General features: G+C 46.3%; 20 non-coding genes across 20 annotated transcripts; 10 read left to right on the top strand and 10 right to left on the bottom strand.

Moving 5' to 3' along the window:
- Positions 1–300: 300 nt before the first annotated feature.
- Positions 301–394, bottom strand: trnai-uau. Its single transcript has 2 exons — positions 357–394; positions 301–336 (listed from the first exon to the last, which is right to left on the bottom strand). It is a non-coding gene; the product is annotated as a tRNA-Ile (tRNA).
- A 117-nt stretch (positions 395–511) lies between these two features.
- On the top strand, positions 512–585 carry trnat-agu. Its single transcript has one exon. It is a non-coding gene; the product is annotated as a tRNA-Thr (tRNA).
- A 794-nt stretch (positions 586–1,379) lies between these two features.
- On the bottom strand, positions 1,380–1,466 carry trnas-gcu. Its single transcript has one exon. It is a non-coding gene; the product is annotated as a tRNA-Ser (tRNA).
- A 103-nt stretch (positions 1,467–1,569) lies between these two features.
- Positions 1,570–1,641, top strand: trnaa-ugc. Its single transcript has one exon. It is a non-coding gene; the product is annotated as a tRNA-Ala (tRNA).
- Positions 1,642–2,074: 433 nt separating this feature from the next.
- Positions 2,075–2,168, bottom strand: trnai-uau. The gene is made up of 2 exons: positions 2,131–2,168; positions 2,075–2,110 (listed from the first exon to the last, which is right to left on the bottom strand). It is a non-coding gene; the product is annotated as a tRNA-Ile (tRNA).
- A 117-nt stretch (positions 2,169–2,285) lies between these two features.
- On the top strand, positions 2,286–2,359 carry trnat-agu. Its single transcript has one exon. It is a non-coding gene; the product is annotated as a tRNA-Thr (tRNA).
- A 794-nt stretch (positions 2,360–3,153) lies between these two features.
- Positions 3,154–3,235, bottom strand: trnas-gcu. Its single transcript has one exon. It is a non-coding gene; the product is annotated as a tRNA-Ser (tRNA).
- Positions 3,236–3,338: 103 nt separating this feature from the next.
- On the top strand, positions 3,339–3,410 carry trnaa-ugc. The gene has a single exon. It is a non-coding gene; the product is annotated as a tRNA-Ala (tRNA).
- A 443-nt stretch (positions 3,411–3,853) lies between these two features.
- trnai-uau lies at positions 3,854–3,947 on the bottom strand. The gene is made up of 2 exons: positions 3,910–3,947; positions 3,854–3,889 (listed from the first exon to the last, which is right to left on the bottom strand). It is a non-coding gene; the product is annotated as a tRNA-Ile (tRNA).
- Positions 3,948–4,064: 117 nt separating this feature from the next.
- On the top strand, positions 4,065–4,138 carry trnat-agu. The gene has a single exon. It is a non-coding gene; the product is annotated as a tRNA-Thr (tRNA).
- Positions 4,139–4,932: 794 nt separating this feature from the next.
- trnal-uaa lies at positions 4,933–5,014 on the bottom strand. The gene has a single exon. It is a non-coding gene; the product is annotated as a tRNA-Leu (tRNA).
- Positions 5,015–5,117: 103 nt separating this feature from the next.
- trnaa-ugc lies at positions 5,118–5,189 on the top strand. Its single transcript has one exon. It is a non-coding gene; the product is annotated as a tRNA-Ala (tRNA).
- Positions 5,190–5,650: 461 nt separating this feature from the next.
- Positions 5,651–5,744, bottom strand: trnai-uau. The gene is made up of 2 exons: positions 5,707–5,744; positions 5,651–5,686 (listed from the first exon to the last, which is right to left on the bottom strand). It is a non-coding gene; the product is annotated as a tRNA-Ile (tRNA).
- Positions 5,745–5,861: 117 nt separating this feature from the next.
- On the top strand, positions 5,862–5,935 carry trnat-agu. The gene has a single exon. It is a non-coding gene; the product is annotated as a tRNA-Thr (tRNA).
- A 794-nt stretch (positions 5,936–6,729) lies between these two features.
- trnas-gcu lies at positions 6,730–6,811 on the bottom strand. Its single transcript has one exon. It is a non-coding gene; the product is annotated as a tRNA-Ser (tRNA).
- A 103-nt stretch (positions 6,812–6,914) lies between these two features.
- Positions 6,915–6,986, top strand: trnaa-ugc. Its single transcript has one exon. It is a non-coding gene; the product is annotated as a tRNA-Ala (tRNA).
- Positions 6,987–7,437: 451 nt separating this feature from the next.
- Positions 7,438–7,531, bottom strand: trnai-uau. Its single transcript has 2 exons — positions 7,494–7,531; positions 7,438–7,473 (listed from the first exon to the last, which is right to left on the bottom strand). It is a non-coding gene; the product is annotated as a tRNA-Ile (tRNA).
- Positions 7,532–7,648: 117 nt separating this feature from the next.
- trnat-agu lies at positions 7,649–7,722 on the top strand. Its single transcript has one exon. It is a non-coding gene; the product is annotated as a tRNA-Thr (tRNA).
- Positions 7,723–8,516: 794 nt separating this feature from the next.
- trnas-gcu lies at positions 8,517–8,598 on the bottom strand. Its single transcript has one exon. It is a non-coding gene; the product is annotated as a tRNA-Ser (tRNA).
- A 103-nt stretch (positions 8,599–8,701) lies between these two features.
- trnaa-ugc lies at positions 8,702–8,773 on the top strand. Its single transcript has one exon. It is a non-coding gene; the product is annotated as a tRNA-Ala (tRNA).
- Positions 8,774–9,138: the final 365 nt, after the last annotated feature.

The following is a 9,138-nucleotide window of genomic DNA, read 5'->3' on the forward strand; positions in this document are numbered from 1 at the left end:
ATATACACGCGCACACACAAACATATATATACACAGGCACACACACACACACACATATATATATACACACACACACACACACACACACACACACACACACACACACACACACACACACACACATACATAAGTATATGTATGTATGCGTGTGCAGATACATACACATATACACATACATAAGTATATGTATGTCTGCGTGTGCAGATTTTATTTTATTCGTATTTTCTATCAATCTCACACTTGATGAACATTGTCGTTGAAGCAAAACCTATTGGAATAAGCTGACCGAGAAAAGGGGAGTGCTCCAGGTGAGCCTCGAACTCACAACCTCGGCATTGCTCCGCAGCATACTGCTGTATAAGTACCGCGCGCTAACCGATTGCGCCACTGGAGCGCCAACAAGAGCCAGCTGACAAACTTAGGAAATCCCACTAAATGGAAGGCACATCTTGGGACTGCAACAAAGCCCTTCACTTCTGCAAGCCAAGAAGTAAGGCACTGGCAACAGCAGGGCGTTGTGGCTTAGTTGGTTAAAGTGCCTGTCTAGTAAACAGGAGATCCTGGGTTCAAATCCCAGCAGCGCCTCAATGTCCTTGGTTTCTTTATTAACAACAACAACAGTAAAATGATGTATTTCAATTTTATTGTGTAAACGAAGGAGAAAATCTTGCGTGAGTGCTGGAACTGAGCCACAACCTTTTAATGACACCACACAGCTCAGCACAGTCCAACGCGCTAGCTGTAGTGCCCTAGAGCCAAACGCAGGTCGAGGCTGCACAGGGACAGAGAGCCCCAGGCCACGGAGGAAAAAGTGCCAAAAGCCAACAAGAACGGTCCAACGAGCTACCTGTAGTGCCACGGAGCCAAACACAGGTGATAGCTGCGCAGGGACGGAGAGCCCCAGGCTACAGTTCCTCAATGTTCTTGGTTTGTTTATTAAAAACAACAAGAATAGAAAGAAGATGTATTTCAATTTTAATGTGTAAACGAAGGAGAAAATCTTGCGTGAGTGCTGGAACTGAGCCACAACCTTTTAATCACACCACACAGCTCAGCACAGTCCAACGAGCTACCTGTAGTGCCCCAGAGACAAACACAGGTGATAGCTGCGCAGGGAAGGCGAGCCCCAGGCCACAGTGCCTCCATGTTCTTGGTTTGTTTATTAAAAAAAACAAGAATAGAAAGATGCATTTCAATTTTAATGTGCTAACGAAGGAGAAAATCTTGCGTGAGTGCTGGAACTGAGCCACAACCTTTTAATCACACCACACAGCTCAGCACAGTCCAACGCGCTAGCTGTAGTGCCCTAGAGCCAAACGCAGGTCGAGGCTGCACAGGGACAGAGAGCCCCAGGCCACGGAGGAAAAAGTGCCAAAAGCCGACGAGGATGGGATTCGAACCCACGCGTGCAGAGCACAATGGATTAGCAGTCCAGTCCAACGCCTTAACCACTCGGCCACCTCGTCTGCTGGTTTACGAAAACCCTGGAACATGAGACCCTGGAACGGGAGAGGTTGCCTCACAAATGAAAGGGGGTCAATTGCTCACACTGCTGCACACCTTTCACTCGGGGATGTAGCTCAGTGGTAGAGCGCATGCTTTGCATGTATGAGGCCCCGGGTTCAATCCCCGGCATCTCCAACCCATGTTTTCTTCTCCCTTGATTAGAATCATATTTTGTGATCAGAAGCAAACTCTTACACCGCCTTTCAGGCTTTTTCAAATATTCATGCATTCATTCATTCAATCTATCTTTTCATTTGTAAATACATACATACACATATATATACACGCACACACACAAACATATACATACACACACACACATACACATATATATACACACACACACACACACACACACACACACACACACACACACACACACACACACACACACATAAGTATATGTATGTATGCGTGTGCAGATACATACACATATACACATACATAAGTATATGTATGTCTGCGTGTGCAGATTTTATTTTATTCGTATTTTCTATCAATCTCACACTTGATGAACATTGTCGTTGAAGCAAAACCTATTGGAATAAGCTGACCGAGAAAAGGGGAGTGCTCCAGGTGAGCCTCGAACTCACAACCTCGGCATTGCTCCGCAGCATACTGCTGTATAAGTACCGCGCGCTAACCGATTGCGCCACTGGAGCGCCAACAAGAGCCAGCTGACAAACTTAGGAAATCCCACTAAATGGAAGGCACATCTTGGGACTGCAACAAAGCCCTTCACTTCTGCAAGCCAAGAAGTAAGGCACTGGCAACAGCAGGGCGTTGTGGCTTAGTTGGTTAAAGTGCCTGTCTAGTAAACAGGAGATCCTGGGTTCAAATCCCAGCAGCGCCTCAATGTCCTTGGTTTCTTTATTAACAACAACAACAGTAAAATGATGTATTTCAATTTTATTGTGTAAACGAAGGAGAAAATCTTGCGTGAGTGCTGGAACTGAGCCACAACCTTTTAATGACACCACACAGCTCAGCACAGTCCAACGCGCTAGCTGTAGTGCCCTAGAGCCAAACGCAGGTCGAGGCTGCACAGGGACAGAGAGCCCCAGGCCACGGAGGAAAAAGTGCCAAAAGCCAACAAGAACGGTCCAACGAGCTACCTGTAGTGCCACGGAGCCAAACACAGGTGATAGCTGCGCAGGGACGGAGAGCCCCAGGCTACAGTTCCTCAATGTTCTTGGTTTGTTTATTAAAAACAACAAGAATAGAAAGAAGATGTATTTCAATTTTAATGTGTAAACGAAGGAGAAAATCTTGCGTGAGTGCTGGAACTGAGCCACAACCTTTTAATCACACCACACAGCTCAGCACAGTCCAACGAGCTACCTGTAGTGCCCCAGAGACAAACACAGGTGATAGCTGCGCAGGGAAGGCGAGCCCCAGGCCACAGTGCCTCCATGTTCTTGGTTTGTTTATTAAAAAAAACAAGAATAGAAAGATGCATTTCAATTTTAATGTGCTAACGAAGGAGAAAATCTTGCGTGAGTGCTGGAACTGAGCCACAACCTTTTAATCACACCACACAGCTCAGCACAGTCCAACGCGCTAGCTGTAGTGCCCTAGAGCCAAACGCAGGTCGAGGCTGCACAGGGACAGAGAGCCCCAGGCCACGGAGGAAAAAGTGCCAAAAGCCGACGAGGATGGGATTCGAACCCACGCGTGCAGAGCACAATGGATTAGCAGTCCATCGCCTTAACCACTCGGCCACCTCGTCTGCTGGTTTACGAAAACCCTGGAACATGAGACCCTGGAACGGGAGAGGTTGCCTCACAAATGAAAGGGGGTCAATTGCTCACACTGCTGCACACCTTTCACTCGGGGATGTAGCTCAGTGGTAGAGCGCATGCTTTGCATGTATGAGGCCCCGGGTTCAATCCCCGGCATCTCCAACCCATGTTTTCTTCTCCCTTGATTAGAATCATATTTTGTGATCAGAAGCAAACTCTTACACCGCCTTTCAGGCTTTTTCAAATATTCATGCATTCATTCATTCAATCTATCTTTTCATTTGTAAATACATACATACACATATATATACACGCGCACACACAAACATATATATACACAGGCACACACACACACATATATATATATACACACACACACACACACACACACACACACACACACACACACACACACACACACACACACATACATAAGTATATGTATGTATGCGTGTGCAGATACATACACATATACACATACATAAGTATATGTATGTCTGCGTGTGCAGATTTTATTTTATTCGTATTTTCTATCAATCTCACACTTGATGAACATTGTCGTTGAAGCAAAACCTATTGGAATAAGCTGACCGAGAAAAGGGGAGTGCTCCAGGTGAGCCTCGAACTCACAACCTCGGCATTGCTCCGCAGCATACTGCTGTATAAGTACCGCGCGCTAACCGATTGCGCCACTGGAGCGCCAACAAGAGCCAGCTGACAAACTTAGGAAATCCCACTAAATGGAAGGCACATCTTGGGACTGCAACAAAGCCCTTCACTTCTGCAAGCCAAGAAGTAAGGCACTGGCAACAGCAGGGCGTTGTGGCTTAGTTGGTTAAAGTGCCTGTCTAGTAAACAGGAGATCCTGGGTTCAAATCCCAGCAGCGCCTCAATGTCCTTGGTTTCTTTATTAACAACAACAACAGTAAAATGATGTATTTCAATTTTATTGTGTAAACGAAGGAGAAAATCTTGCGTGAGTGCTGGAACTGAGCCACAACCTTTTAATGACACCACACAGCTCAGCACAGTCCAACGCGCTAGCTGTAGTGCCCTAGAGCCAAACGCAGGTCGAGGCTGCACAGGGACAGAGAGCCCCAGGCCACGGAGGAAAAAGTGCCAAAAGCCAACAAGAACGGTCCAACGAGCTACCTGTAGTGCCACGGAGCCAAACACAGGTGATAGCTGCGCAGGGACGGAGAGCCCCAGGCTACAGTTCCTCAATGTTCTTGGTTTGTTTATTAAAAACAACAAGAATAGAAAGAAGATGTATTTCAATTTTAATGTGTAAACGAAGGAGAAAATCTTGCGTGAGTGCTGGAACTGAGCCACAACCTTTTAATCACACCACACAGCTCAGCACAGTCCAACGAGCTACCTGTAGTGCCCCAGAGACAAACACAGGTGATAGCTGCGCAGGGAAGGCGAGCCCCAGGCCACAGTGCCTCCATGTTCTTGGTTTGTTTATTAAAAAAAACAAGAATAGAAAGATGCATTTCAATTTTAATGTGCTAACGAAGGAGAAAATCTTGCGTGAGTGCTGGAACTGAGCCACAACCTTTTAATCACACCACACAGCTCAGCACAGTCCAACGCGCTAGCTGTAGTGCCCTAGAGCCAAACGCAGGTCGAGGCTGCACAGGGACAGAGAGCCCCAGGCCACGGAGGAAAAAGTGCCAAAAGCCGACGAGGATGGGATTCGAACCCACGCGTGCAGAGCACAATGGATTTTAAGTCCATCGCCTTAACCACTCGGCCACCTCGTCTGCTGGTTTACGAAAACCCTGGAACATGAGACCCTGGAACGGGAGAGGTTGCCTCACAAATGAAAGGGGGTCAATTGCTCACACTGCTGCACACCTTTCACTCGGGGATGTAGCTCAGTGGTAGAGCGCATGCTTTGCATGTATGAGGCCCCGGGTTCAATCCCCGGCATCTCCAACCCATGTTTTCTTCTCCCTTGATTAGAATCATATTTTGTGATCAGAAGCAAACTCTTACACCGCCTTTCAGGCTTTTTCAAATATTCATGCATTCATTCATTCAATCTATCTTTTCATTTGTAAATACATACATACACATATATATACACGCACACACACACAATATATATACACACACACACACATACACACAGCTCATACACATATATATACACACACACACACACACACACACACACACACAGACAGACACACACACACACACACACACACACACACACATACATAAGTATATGTATGTATGCGTGTGCAGATACATACACATATACACATACATAAGTATATGTATGTCTGCGTGTGCAGATTTTATTTTATTCGTATTTTCTATCAATCTCACACTTGATGAACATTGTCGTTGAAGCAAAACCTATTGGAATAAGCTGACCGAGAAAAGGGGAGTGCTCCAGGTGAGCCTCGAACTCACAACCTCGGCATTGCTCCGCAGCATACTGCTGTATAAGTACCGCGCGCTAACCGATTGCGCCACTGGAGCGCCAACAAGAGCCAGCTGACAAACTTAGGAAATCCCACTAAATGGAAGGCACATCTTGGGACTGCAACAAAGCCCTTCACTTCTGCAAGCCAAGAAGTAAGGCACTGGCAACAGCAGGGCGTTGTGGCTTAGTTGGTTAAAGTGCCTGTCTAGTAAACAGGAGATCCTGGGTTCAAATCCCAGCAGCGCCTCAATGTCCTTGGTTTCTTTATTAACAACAACAACAGTAAAATGATGTATTTCAATTTTATTGTGTAAACGAAGGAGAAAATCTTGCGCGAGTGCTGGAACTGAGCCACAACCTTTTAATGACACCACACAGCTCAGCACAGTCCAACGCGCTAGCTGTAGTGCCCTAGAGCCAAACGCAGGTCGAGGCTGCACAGGGACAGAGAGCCCCAGGCCACGGAGGAAAAAGTGCCAAAAGCCAACAAGAACGGTCCAACGAGCTACCTGTAGTGCCACGGAGCCAAACACAGGTGATAGCTGCGCAGGGACGGAGAGCCCCAGGCTACAGTTCCTCAATGTTCTTGGTTTGTTTATTAAAAACAACAAGAATAGAAAGAAGATGTATTTCAATTTTAATGTGTAAACGAAGGAGAAAATCTTGCGTGAGTGCTGGAACTGAGCCACAACCTTTTAATCACACCACACAGCTCAGCACAGTCCAACGAGCTACCTGTAGTGCCCCAGAGACAAACACAGGTGATAGCTGCGCAGGGAAGGCGAGCCCCAGGCCACAGTGCCTCCATGTTCTTGGTTTGTTTATTAAAAAAAACAAGAATAGAAAGATGCATTTCAATTTTAATGTGCTAACGAAGGAGAAAATCTTGCGTGAGTGCTGGAACTGAGCCACAACCTTTTAATCACACCACACAGCTCAGCACAGTCCAACGCGCTAGCTGTAGTGCCCTAGAGCCAAACGCAGGTCGAGGCTGCACAGGGACAGAGAGCCCCAGGCCACGGAGGAAAAAGTGCCAAAAGCCGACGAGGATGGGATTCGAACCCACGCGTGCAGAGCACAATGGATTAGCAGTCCATCGCCTTAACCACTCGGCCACCTCGTCTGCTGGTTTACGAAAACCCTGGAACATGAGACCCTGGAACGGGAGAGGTTGCCTCACAAATGAAAGGGGGTCAATTGCTCACACTGCTGCACACCTTTCACTCGGGGATGTAGCTCAGTGGTAGAGCGCATGCTTTGCATGTATGAGGCCCCGGGTTCAATCCCCGGCATCTCCAACCCATGTTTTCTTCTCCCTTGATTAGAATCATATTTTGTGATCAGAAGCAAACTCTTACACCGCCTTTCAGGCTTTTTCAAATATTCATGCATTCATTCATTCAATCTATCTTTTCATTTGTAAATACATACATACACATATATATATACACGCACACACACAAACATATATATACACAGGCACACACATACACATATATATATATACACACACACACACACACACACACACACACAGACACACACACACACACACACACACACACACACACATACATAAGTATATGTATGTATGCGTGTGCAGATACATACACATATACACATACATAAGTATATGTATGTCTGCGTGTGCAGATTTTATTTTATTCGTATTTTCTATCAATCTCACACTTGATGAACATTGTCGTTGAAGCAAAACCTATTGGAATAAGCTGACCGAGAAAAGGGGAGTGCTCCAGGTGAGCCTCGAACTCACAACCTCGGCATTGCTCCGCAGCATACTGCTGTATAAGTACCGCGCGCTAACCGATTGCGCCACTGGAGCGCCAACAAGAGCCAGCTGACAAACTTAGGAAATCCCACTAAATGGAAGGCACATCTTGGGACTGCAACAAAGCCCTTCACTTCTGCAAGCCAAGAAGTAAGGCACTGGCAACAGCAGGGCGTTGTGGCTTAGTTGGTTAAAGTGCCTGTCTAGTAAACAGGAGATCCTGGGTTCAAATCCCAGCAGCGCCTCAATGTCCTTGGTTTCTTTATTAACAACAACAACAGTAAAATGATGTATTTCAATTTTATTGTGTAAACGAAGGAGAAAATCTTGCGCGAGTGCTGGAACTGAGCCACAACCTTTTAATCACACCACACAGCTCAGCACAGTCCAACGCGCTAGCTGTAGTGCCCTAGAGCCAAACGCAGGTCGAGGCTGCACAGGGACAGAGAGCCCCAGGCCACGGAGGAAAAAGTGCCAAAAGCCAACAAGAACGGTCCAACGAGCTACCTGTAGTGCCACGGAGCCAAACACAGGTGATAGCTGCGCAGGGACGGAGAGCCCCAGGCTACAGTTCCTCAATGTTCTTGGTTTGTTTATTAAAAACAACAAGAATAGAAAGAAGATGTATTTCAATTTTAATGTGTAAACGAAGGAGAAAATCTTGCGTGAGTGCTGGAACTGAGCCACAACCTTTTAATCACACCACACAGCTCAGCACAGTCCAACGAGCTACCTGTAGTGCCCCAGAGACAAACACAGGTGATAGCTGCGCAGGGAAGGCGAGCCCCAGGCCACAGTGCCTCCATGTTCTTGGTTTGTTTATTAAAAAAAACAAGAATAGAAAGATGCATTTCAATTTTAATGTGCTAACGAAGGAGAAAATCTTGCGTGAGTGCTGGAACTGAGCCACAACCTTTTAATCACACCACACAGCTCAGCACAGTCCAACGCGCTAGCTGTAGTGCCCTAGAGCCAAACGCAGGTCGAGGCTGCACAGGGACAGAGAGCCCCAGGCCACGGAGGAAAAAGTGCCAAAAGCCGACGAGGATGGGATTCGAACCCACGCGTGCAGAGCACAATGGATTAGCAGTCCATCGCCTTAACCACTCGGCCACCTCGTCTGCTGGTTTACGAAAACCCTGGAACATGAGACCCTGGAACGGGAGAGGTTGCCTCACAAATGAAAGGGGGTCAATTGCTCACACTGCTGCACACCTTTCACTCGGGGATGTAGCTCAGTGGTAGAGCGCATGCTTTGCATGTATGAGGCCCCGGGTTCAATCCCCGGCATCTCCAACCCATGTTTTCTTCTCCCTTGATTAGAATCATATTTTGTGATCAGAAGCAAACTCTTACACCGCCTTTCAGGCTTTTTCAAATATTCATGCATTCATTCATTCAATCTATCTTTTCATTTGTAAATACATACATACACATATATATACACACACACACACATATATATACACAGGCACACACATACACATATATATATATATACACACACACACACACACACACAGACACACACACACACACACACACACACACATACATAAGTATATGTATGTATGCGTGTGCAGATACATACACATATACACATACATAAGTATATGTATGTCTGCGTGTGCAGATTTTATTTTATTCGTATTTTCTATCAA

The sequence above is a fragment of the Polyodon spathula genome, unplaced genomic scaffold (genome assembly GCF_017654505.1).
Source record: "Polyodon spathula isolate WHYD16114869_AA unplaced genomic scaffold, ASM1765450v1 scaffolds_2340, whole genome shotgun sequence".
NCBI lineage: Eukaryota > Metazoa > Chordata > Actinopteri > Acipenseriformes > Polyodontidae > Polyodon > Polyodon spathula.